Raw genomic sequence first — 11,271 nt, 5'->3', positions numbered from 1 at the left:
AATGGTCATGCTTAGATCATGTTATCTCACTAGAGTCTAATTTGTTATTATTGGGAGAGGAGAGATTTCAGATTTGCTATTTTGTTATGTTATGTTGTGCACTGATGCTCTAGCAGCACTATTTATTATGGTATTATCTGGTATGATTTGCTTCCAAGCTCTAGTGGCATTGTATATTAAGATATGTGTATGGCGTCGCCTCGCCACGCGCCTTAAACGCCTAGGCGTCTGGAAGGGGTAGCTCGCTGCACCTCGCGTTACTGCCTTAATAACTATGACTAATTTGGCAAAGCTGTGAATTAGGCTTATGGTGCGAAAACCCTTGACTTGAACAGCATCTACCTTTTTAGGCAAGAGAGAGAGGTGAAGTCGACCAAATTTAGTGCCACTAGAAGTTGAAAAGACCACAGACCCTCCATTATGTCATACACTCATGCTAAATACTTCTGTGAAGCCTCCACCATGTCATGCACTCATGCTTAATACTCCTATGAAGCCGTTCAGACCCGGGGCTTTATAATGTGGCATCATATCCCTTATCGTCCTCTAGACCTCTTCTTTCTTTAGAAAACAAACCATCTAAAGCTTCAAGATCATGGTGCTGGATATCATGGTTCAAAAAGGCGATACTAGGTGCTCACCTAGGCACGCTTACACGCTAGGCGGAGGGGTGCTGCCTCACCTATGGGTGTAGGCGGAGGATAGGTGCGGCCGGGAGGAGGGCGGGCCGTCGACGTGTCCAGGAGTCGGCAGGCGACGAGCAGAGGCTGGGGCACGGCTGGGAGAAGGCGAGCTGCGAGCACAACTGTGAGGGAGGGCGGGTGTCGATGTTCGGCGGCAGATGCCGGCGCACGGCTGCCGATACGGCAGGCATAGCCAAGAGGAGCCGGCAACGCCGGAGAAGGAGGGCGGCGGTGTGCGTCACCGAAGGAGGGAGGAAGCGCACGTCGGAGGTGGGAGGAGGCGTGCGGTGTCGGAGATGCAGGGAAGGGAGGCGGAGAAAGCGACTCTGGTTTGTGCGGTGGGAGGAGGATGGTTGGATGGATAAGGTAGAAGTGGTGCATAAGGTGGGTTGGGCCTTTTTTGATGGGCCTTTCTTCCAACTTGAGGTCCACATATCTCTTATTTCTTTTTTTACTTAAGGTAATTTGAGGTAATATATGTATGTGTATAAAAATTAAAATGCCTAGGAAAACGCCTTAAAATGCCTAGGCTCACTTAGGCTCTAGGTGGTAGGTCATTGCCTAGATACCGCCTTGCGCCTTTTTGAACCTTGCTGAATATTAAGCTCATTAATTAAGGTCAATGGTGAAATTCCTCTGAACTGGAGTACCCAGCAGTTCAGAATAAAAATTGAATACAGCACACTGCATGTCCTCTTGGCTTATGATGATATGGTCGTCTACTGAGAGTGAGAGCTTGGCAATGAAAATTTTCCTTTTTTTTTCTATAACCAGAGAGATTGCTGATGGAAAAAAGAGAGAGGAGGTATTAGCATCCCCTTCTTTATGAATAGGATTCAGAGATCGTGCCGTCCGGTCCGGAGAGCTACTGAGATTTCAATTTCTTGCGTAAATAATCATTCTTCGTCATTAGATTAGATAGGCAGCAATGTGGATCATAGCTGCTGGCGATGGTCCTTAGCTATCTCAATGCGATGAAGGATCTCCTAAGCCATGGTAAACTGAATTTTGATGTTGGTTGCCCACTCTGCGCTGACCCCAGCTTAGTTTTACAGCATCCTGAAATCTTTTGAAGGCGGGGCAAAAAAACTTTGAAAATGAAAGCGACGTAGGCCCCAAGTACTGACTTTGAGGAGCAGGATGCCCTGAGCGAGCCAAGCCTGGTAGGTCACCATCACCAGGACCCAGGAGGAGGAGGCCTTTTGTTTGCATGCAGCTCGAGAGTCGAGACTGTGATTATAATTGCAGCAAAATATTGTATGTCAATTCAATATCAATAAAATAGTGTATGGCAGAATGAGAATGACAAGCAGATTGTATGCCAAAAGATATTCAGACTTTCAGTATAACGAGAAAATGCCAACCTATTGTCAAACTGTGCAAAAGAGATTGGATAATGACCGGACATTTGTCTGATTCTATCAAATTGCTTCCGGCTGCATAAAATTGTTTGCTTCAAAAGGCTCACCGCCATACCCATTTTAGGTAACTTTTTTCCTTGAGTCAAAATTTGAATTTAGTTCATTATTCCTTTTTTCTTACACAACCCTTTCAAAATATATGCTTAAAGAACCGAATGATATCAAAATCAGATTCGAAATGGATTTTCGAGCCATTGTTCAGATTTGAATGTTACTTCTCATTTCTAGGTCTTGTTTGGTTGCCCCCCACCAATTGCCACGGCTAAAGTTAGGCACGCCACGTAGCTTAGGCGGGTGTTTGGTTCGTAACTGAAGCAAGGCTCGCCACACTCCAGCCACAGTACTTGCCACAGTTTTCTAGGTCAATTGTGCGGCGTGCTTTTCCTCCGCCTCCGCCTCCGCCTCCGCCACAGCGTCATCCCTTCTCCTGCTATGCGGCCACCCTGCCATCACCGCTCGTCCCTTCACCATGAGCCTGTCCGCGGCGGCCACAGGCTGCACGGGGCCCAGCACACCACGGCACCGCGCCCAGCCACACTTGGCAGATCGGAGTTGAAGATGACTGCAGGGCGCGGCCGCTGCTCGTCCGTGTCCCTTCCGGCGCCGACCACATCCCAAGTGGTGGGGTAGAACTGGACTCCTACCTGAGCTGTGTGAGCTCTGGTGACCGACGATGGCGGATGGAAGGCCATGGAGAGCGCGCACAGCGGCAGCAGCTTGGACGACGGCCATGGATGGCGCATGCAGTTGAGGCGTTTGGAAGAGGAGAGAGAGAATAGGAGGTGCCGTGTGCCATGACAGTGTGGTGGAGGGGTGGGTGAACGGATAAGGTTGAGTAAAGAATATTACTTGAGAATATCCTTTGTAAACATGAAGGTTAACCGGTCGTTTTAGGAATACAATAGAAAATACTAGTATAATATAGTTTTGATTATCTATCATTATTTTGTTTTGATTAGTATAATATAGTTTTCTAATTATCTATATTAGTCTTTATTTTCATGTTTATTTTTTGGATCATTAGAAACACCATACAAATTTGTGATCTAAACCATATGTGGCAATTTTGTCAAATTCCTGTGGCAACCATCCAAACAACAACCACATAATTTTGCGGCAGTTTAGTTAAGAACCAAATGCTTTCATTTTGCCACAGAATGTGGCAAGCCACAGTGTGGCAAATACTTAACCTTAGGCGTGGCAAAATGTGTCCGACAACCAAACAGGCCCCTAATACGAAGACATCCTTCATGTAACATTACGCTCATTTTCCTTTCGACTTGTATATACTATCCAATGCTCATCTTTTGTCTCATGAAGTCAAATTTTTGTTCAAATTCGGCCATATCTCCACGCTCAAACATGCGGGCACTAAAATCATATATATATATATATATAGAGAGAGAGAGAGAGAGAGAGAGAGTGTGTACTTGCGTTCATTGTTCTCTTCATTCTTCTCCATTTTATTTTTATGTTTTTCTTCTCCTTAGGGGCCGCAACAGCCTTACGGACCCTCCCTTCACAGGCTGCTTCCCTGGGTTGATGGAGTGAAGTCTCTGGTTTCACAAGCTCGCCGTCGGATGCGCGATGGAGAGTCCTGCGGCTCCGACCTCTCACCTCACGCACTGCCGCCGCAGTGGCAGATAACCGGAATCCATCGCGTCCGAACGGCCGGACGTAAGACGTCCGCCGAACAGTGCGGGAGCGCTCCTGCGCGCCAAGCTTTCCCGTGCTTCCGCCCGCCTCAACCTAGTAGGACTTCTATTGGGCCGGATGCAATTGCAGCTGTGTGTAGTTATATCCAATAGGCTCTTCAATGTGAGCAGCCCACATGCTGCACGTGCCAGCACGGCGCACAACGATGAGTACATGTGCAGATTCCTTGTTTAGTCTTTTTCCCTTCTTTTCTTTTTTTTCTTCTTTTTCTGTGGTATTTTTTCTTTTCTTTATTTTGTTCTTCTTTTCTTTTCTTACTCTTTTTTATTATTTCCTTTTTTAGCTTCATTTTATTTTTTCTTTTTGTTTTATGTGATTTTTATTATTTTTATTTTATTTTTTATACTTTTTATCTTTCTTTTATTTCTTTTTATTTTTCTATTTTATTTTATTTTCTTTATTTTTCTATTCTTTTTCTTTTCATGCTTCAATTATTATTTTTATTTCTATTTTTAATTTTTTTTATCTAAACTATTAGTATTCTTTTTCTTTTTTATATTTTATCTTTCTTTTTATTTTTTACTTTTATTGTACTTAATTATTTTTGTTTGTTTTTTTTACTTTTTTATGTTTTATTATTTTTTCATTCTTTTTTCTTTTATCTTTTGCCTTTATGTTTTCTCTAAATTTTTTATTTTCTCTTTTCTATTTTATTGTAATTAATTAATTTTTTTATGTTTACTTTTTTTATTCTATGAGATGCTATGATGTTTATCTGATGTTCTATGATATATTGCTGTGATGTTCACGCATTATACATATGATGTTCTATAGTATATTTTCTGATGTTTCTGTAGTGTATATGTGATGTTCTATGATGTATACTGTGATGTTCTATGATGCATGTTGTAATGTTCTTGTAGTATACATCTGTTGTTCTATGATATATGTTGTAATGTTCACATAGTATATATTTGATGTTCTATGATGTATTTTGTGGTGTTCACGTAATATACATGGTATGTTCATGTAGTATTCTGTATACATGTAATGTTCTATATTATTTTTGTGTTGTTCATGTAGTATACATGTGATTTTCTATGATGTTTTTGTGATATTCTAAGATTTTATTTAGTGATGTTCACGTAGTATATATATGATGTTTTATGATGTATTTAGTGATGTTCACTTAGTATACATGTGATGTTCAATAATATATTTTATGATGTTTGAAAAGCATTCATGTGATGCTCTTTTAAATTTTTCCTTATGCTTTGCCCTATATTTTATTATTATTTATTTATGTTATGTATTTCTTTCTTTATTTTTATGTATACTAGCAAACATGCCCATGCGTTGTAATGGGAGAAAATCAAAATTTGTATCTCCACTTAGTTACTAAAGATATGTACATTTTTCATTTAATCCGTCAGCGATGAAGCAATAATTAAATTAGAACTTTGACCTTCTATAAAACAGCAATTTAGAATAATGCCAGCCAAATTAGCAAATTCATTCTGTCGTACAAAATATGTAGATATATACAAACATATTTAATTATCCATGAAAGAGCGAAAACGTTAAGTGGAAAAACAGAATCCTTGCAAGCAGCCTGCCTCGCTCGCTAGGGCTCTGCCCCTGGCCACCGTGTTCGCTTCGCCGTCGCTGTCGACGGCGGCAACCACCTTGCCGGCGTTCGCCACCTCCTCCCCACCCCCTTCTCCTTCTCCCATCGCCTCCCCACCTAGATAGGTCATCGATGGCCACCTCGTCACCCCGCTGCCACCGCCTCCCGCGGAGTCGCATTTGCCGACGGCATAACCCCCCGCTACCACCTCTCGGTTATATTGGACAATAGACTGTCCAAGATTTATTTCTGTACATGATTGAATTAATTAGACCATTCGCATCTAGGTTATAATAAGAATATAATTTTTATTATTAATCAAATTACATCACTAACTTAGTAGTAGGAATATTTGATTATTAAGGATTAGGGAAGGACGAAGGATCGAAAGACCCATAATATTGTGTTTATTATTTATTTTTATGTTTATAAGAAAAATCACGAGAGAATCGGGAAAACAAAAATGGCATGCAAAATAGTTTAGATCAATAACTTACTAGTAGGAATATTTGATTATTAAGGATTAGGGAAGGATGAAGGGTCGAAACAACCATAATATCGTGTTTATTATTTATTTTTATGTTTATAAGAAAAATCACGAGAGTATCAGGAAAACAAAAATGACATGCAAAATAGTAAGGGAAAGCTCATGAGAAAAATAAACTTGATAGTTTAGGAATTTTTTTGTGCAGGAATATGGGCTCTTAGATTAAATATAGACCATATATGACCCAATATATTTTGGAATCGGACTCAGTATCGCGCTAGAGAAGACGTATTCTAACTCGTATGAGCATGGATTATATACATAGGTCCGGACGGATGAAACCCTCCATTGTTTGGTAGTTAGAGGGAGACGAGCAAAAAAAATAGACAGACCAAAAAATAGGTGGAGAGAAATTTTGCCTCTTTATTATTAGGTATAGATTATAATACCAATTTCATGAACCTAAAATTAGAATATTGTTCTTCTATACTAAAAACATTTTTCCTATGAAGACGAAATATTGTTTTATGAACCTAGAACATCGTCTTTGCTCAATAAAAAAAATGCTCTATCTTCATAAGATAAATGTTCGTTAATAAAATTTTATGTAAATATATTCATGTGAGATTTTTTTAAGGATTTATTGCAAGAAACCTAATGGTGTAATTCGAACTTAATTTAGATGTTTGGTTTAGTAGTTATGACTTTTTTTTTAAAAAAAAATTACTGTATGCGTGAGGTGAGAGGGATGTGGGTGAGGTGGGCCATGCGTGCTTATTAGCTTCTTTCAGCCTGTTCGGCTGGGATTATATGGTCGTAAACGATCGTGGATTATAAGCTAAAACAATATTTTTCTCTTACACCAAACTAGCCAACAGTAAATAATCCACGATCGTTTACGACGAGCGAACATGCCGTTTGATGAAATCTAGCAAGTCCATGTGCACGTACATATCTTTTGAGCTGGTTTACACACCTGTACGTGTACACAAGTATGTACGCCGCGGCAGTACGTGTGTTACACCTGGGCCGAGAATAATCATTGATACGCAAGTCCACGAGATTTTTCGTGCACATGCACAGCCGCGAAATTATTTCTGCCGGCCGCCCGGACTCTACGGAAAGCTGCGGGCGGATAGGAAAAAATGGGCGCGAGGATTATCGTCCGCCCACCGGACCTTAGCAGCCCCCGCAGATAACCGTCACCTCGGCCATGGCCCATAGATATGTGGGCTAACTGGGTTGTACATTTGTAGATGGCCCATACACAGAATGGGCCACTAGCTTTTCTATTATACGTTCTCATGTGTATCTGGTAGGATGTATTTTTAGGGGGGAAAACATCCTCTTGATCTTTCTGCGGTCCGATTTATATCTTCTCAAGCTGAAAAAAGATGTTTTGCCTTCTTTAAATATTATAAAATGATTGTTTTTCCACCTTAGGTGGTTTTCAAAGCAGTTTAATTTGACGTTGGGGTGTTTCCAGCCACAAGAGGTAAATCGGACTATGTTCAGAAAGTCGAAATAAGTTTAAATATCTAACACAAAAGATAGTCTAATTACAAATATAAATTATAAATATCTTCCATTACATATTTGGTCTTATTTTGTACCATCGTTGCGCAATTGTACTCGGACCGGAGCCACTATCCAACGACCAGTGGCGGACCCAAGATTTCAAAGTTGGGTATGCCCATAGGAAGATTTTTGCAATTGACAATTTGACATTTGACAGAACATAGCAAAGACAAAAGGGCAAAGCGGGATTTGATTACCTCTGATTCTCTGAAAGGAACAAATCAAATCGGCGATGGCGAGGACGAGCTCGAGCTGCCGGAGTTGGTTAGGATGGATGGAGCCATGGAGGCCGTCGGCCTCGGCCGAGGCGGCGAGCGGGCGAGGCCAGCCATCGGTGACGCGCCGAGGCGACCGAGGGCAGGCCGGCAGGGGCAGGGGCGCGGGTCCGGCAAAGCCACGCCGCCGCGACGGCCGGGGTCCGTGGCAGGGGCGCAGCCGCAGCTGCCGCGCAGGGCGGGGCGTGGGGGATGGGGGCGGCGCGACGCTGCCAGCGGGCTGCCCTAGGGTTCCGCTCGGCGCTCGGATTCGGCGATTCGCTCGCTCCGTCTCCCATCTTCATGTCTGGAGGAGTCGAGATGAGGTGAAGCCACGAGGGGAACTTGGGGAGTGGGCCATGGGGAGTAGAAAACGCCAAATGGGCCGTTGGGTGTGGGCTGGCCTGTGGGCTGCTTTGCGTTTGGAATCAAATAAGAAGCAGAGAATAACATAGAGTATCAATTTGAGACTTTAACTGTATTATACATGTATATACATCTACAAACTACTATTTTTTCCCAAAATGTTGGGTATGCCTGGGAATACCTAGGCACAACAGTGGGTCCGCCAGTGCCAACGACCACCGCGCGAGTTGCTGGTCGTCGTCTTCGCACACAATATGGTCGCCGCCATTGCACGCGCTACACCCACCTATAGATGGCCATGCAGCCCGCGGCCCGATGGTTTGGCCCGAGCATGGTGTTTTGGCCCGGCATGAGCACGACATGACCCGATGATAGGTGGGCCCAGACCGGCTCGGCCCGATCCTTAGTGTCGTGCCTGGGCTGCTTCCCAGGCACACCGAGCAGCCTGTACCGGCCCGGTGGTTGGTGCAGCCGCGCAGCATGCTAAAGGGATCCCGCATGCCACTCCCCACTAACCCTAACTTTCCCCTCTCGGCCCTGGTGCAGCTTCCCTCCCCGCGCCGCACTCGCGGAGTAGCATGTCGCAGTCTCCATACTCCCTTCTTCCGACCTTCCCTTCTCTCTCACCACGGGGTGCGCCAACGCCGCGCGGGGGCTCCTCACCACCACGTGGTCGTGCCCTGGAGGTGCTGCTGCCAGCCGGGGCTCCTCACCTCGTGCTTAAGGTCGCTCCCTGGAAGCGTCGCTGCCTGACGGGGGCTCCTCACCTCCGCGCGGAGGCCGTGCGGCTTTGTGCGTTGATGGCGTTATGGCGGGCGTCCTCACCATCACCGGAGCAGGCTGGGCGCGCGACCTCCTGCGTCGATGGCTCCCCTCACTACTACACAAATCCTTTCTGAGGCGGGCGTTTTTTATTAACGGAGGCCGACATTGCAACCGTCTCCGTCGAAAGGTCATGGTTAATCGTGGATTAACGGAGGCGGTTACTTTGCCCACCTAGGTTAATCAATAAACGGAACCGAGGCGAACTTCTTAAAATGCGACTTTGGAGAATTGAACCCATGACCTGGCGTTCAACACCACTGCACCGCACACTCATTCACATCTATATATAATACGCTACCTTTTTATACCAATATTTCGTAATTTTATCTTAGATATTTACTACTAATGAACTTAAATGAAAAAACTTTTAACTATAAAGTTTTAAATCTTGTGAAGTCTTACAACTTTAGTATAGGATGTATCTCCATCAGAGATAGTTTGAAAAATTCAAAACATTGAGTCTCAAAACATGTGAATTTCAAAAACATATTTGAGACTCTAGGTGACTTTAAATCAAAAACTTGTCAATATCAAATATGTAGATCAGGTCGGCCACTGGAACTTTGGTATTAGCTATGTAAACATTTTGAGATTGTTTAGAAATTCAAAATTTTAAATTTCAAAATCTATAACCTTGGAACACATATTAGGGACTCTAAACATCTTCAAATTAAAAACTTTTCGACTACAAAGTTGTAGATTCTATTGAGAAATATAACTTTTGTATAGACCATGTCAACATCCAAGATCGTTTGATAATTTTAAATTTTAAATTTTAAAATCTGTGCACTTATAACAATATTTTGGGACCCTAAACGGTTTCAATTCAAAAACTTTTTAGCTGTAAAGTTGTAAATCTGGTGGAAAGCTATAATTTTAATATAAAGTTTGTTTTCATCCGAGTACATATGAAAAAATTATGAATTATTTTTTGTTGTAATCTTTAACCGAGGCAGCATAAATCAATTTACAGAGACGAGCGTTTATAACGACCGCCTTCGAAAATAGTTGATTAATCGAGGCGATTGGCTTACGCTGCCCTACTCGGTTAATTCATTAACTGAGACGGTTTCATGGATTAACCGAGACAGCTGGCTTACAGTGTCCACCTCAGTTAATAATTAACCGAGACGGTCGCTAGATCAGCTGTCCGGCCACCCAATAGCGGGCAACCAACCTGCCCGCCACTGAGCCCTATTTACAAACGCTTCCCAAAAAAATTTGTGCAGTAGTGCCTTCTCCGCTCTACATCTCTTGTCGCTTTTCTCGTGAGCAAGCACGACGACTGCAAGGGGCGCCGGCCACTTTCTTCCCGGCTAGCTGTCACTTCCCTTCTCTATTTGCAGATTTGCTGTGCAGTGAGCCACGGGCTGGTCCGGCTGCCGTTTTTGCTGTGCTTCTCAGGTTGGCCCGGCCCAAAAAAATAGCCCGATGTGCCAGGCCTAGGCCATCGATTAGGCACGATGCCCGTCTCGGCACGACCCCAGCGGCACGCTGAGCCGTGTCTTGTCCTGACACGAGGCCGGTGGCCCAAATGGACATCTAGTCACCCACTGTACTACACTAGGGTTCTGTCGTCTAGTAGACTTCTAATTAGAATCGAGAATACTAACATGCGGAGAAGCCAATCAATCGACTAGGTTAGAAAAGGAACGGAACGCATCACGTGGCCCACCGCCAGTCGTAGCAGGCCAGCATTGACGTATATATAATATATAATATATATATATATACTTAGACCATATCCAAGAATTCCCAATAAAACCTATCAATCTAGGATTTTTTCCTAAAAAAAATCAATCTAGGATTCTTTGCAACAATGAAAAAAACACATATCCAACAGTTCCCAATGCCACCTCCCAATATTTCCGCGCTTCAAAAATAGATCGATCGTGCGGATATATCTGCGCATCTCTCACATGCGTATCCATCGTTCAATCTAAATGTGGAAGTGCGTGTAAAAGAATAAAGAGTAGGAAATGGTTTCTGATACAAATGTATAAGAGAGAAGAAATATATAAAAGTGGTTAGGATAATTTAGAAATAGTATAGAATTTCTGATATAAAATTGTCTTATATATTTTAGAAGTGAATTATTAAAAACGGTTGAAAATTATCTTATTTATTTCTTCTAATAATTTTTGACGAGTTGAATAATCATATGGTATTAAAAAAATGTTAGGAACTCTTGGAGGCGCTCTTGCTAGTTTACGGTCTTCTCTACATTTTTGGAAATTACTTTTTGTTTTGTTTTGTGTGTGTGGATATGAAGTATATCGTATGGAGAGAAAAATTGATAGATTTTTAGATAGAAGATTGCGACGTCTTTGCCCTTCTTGGCGGGTACTAGCTAGTTGCATTGTGCGGCGTCCAA

The sequence above is a fragment of the Miscanthus floridulus genome, chromosome 9 (genome assembly GCF_019320115.1).
Source record: "Miscanthus floridulus cultivar M001 chromosome 9, ASM1932011v1, whole genome shotgun sequence".
Taxonomy (NCBI): Eukaryota; Viridiplantae; Streptophyta; class Magnoliopsida; order Poales; family Poaceae; genus Miscanthus; species Miscanthus floridulus.
Note: the sequence above shows the minus strand (reverse complement) of the source record.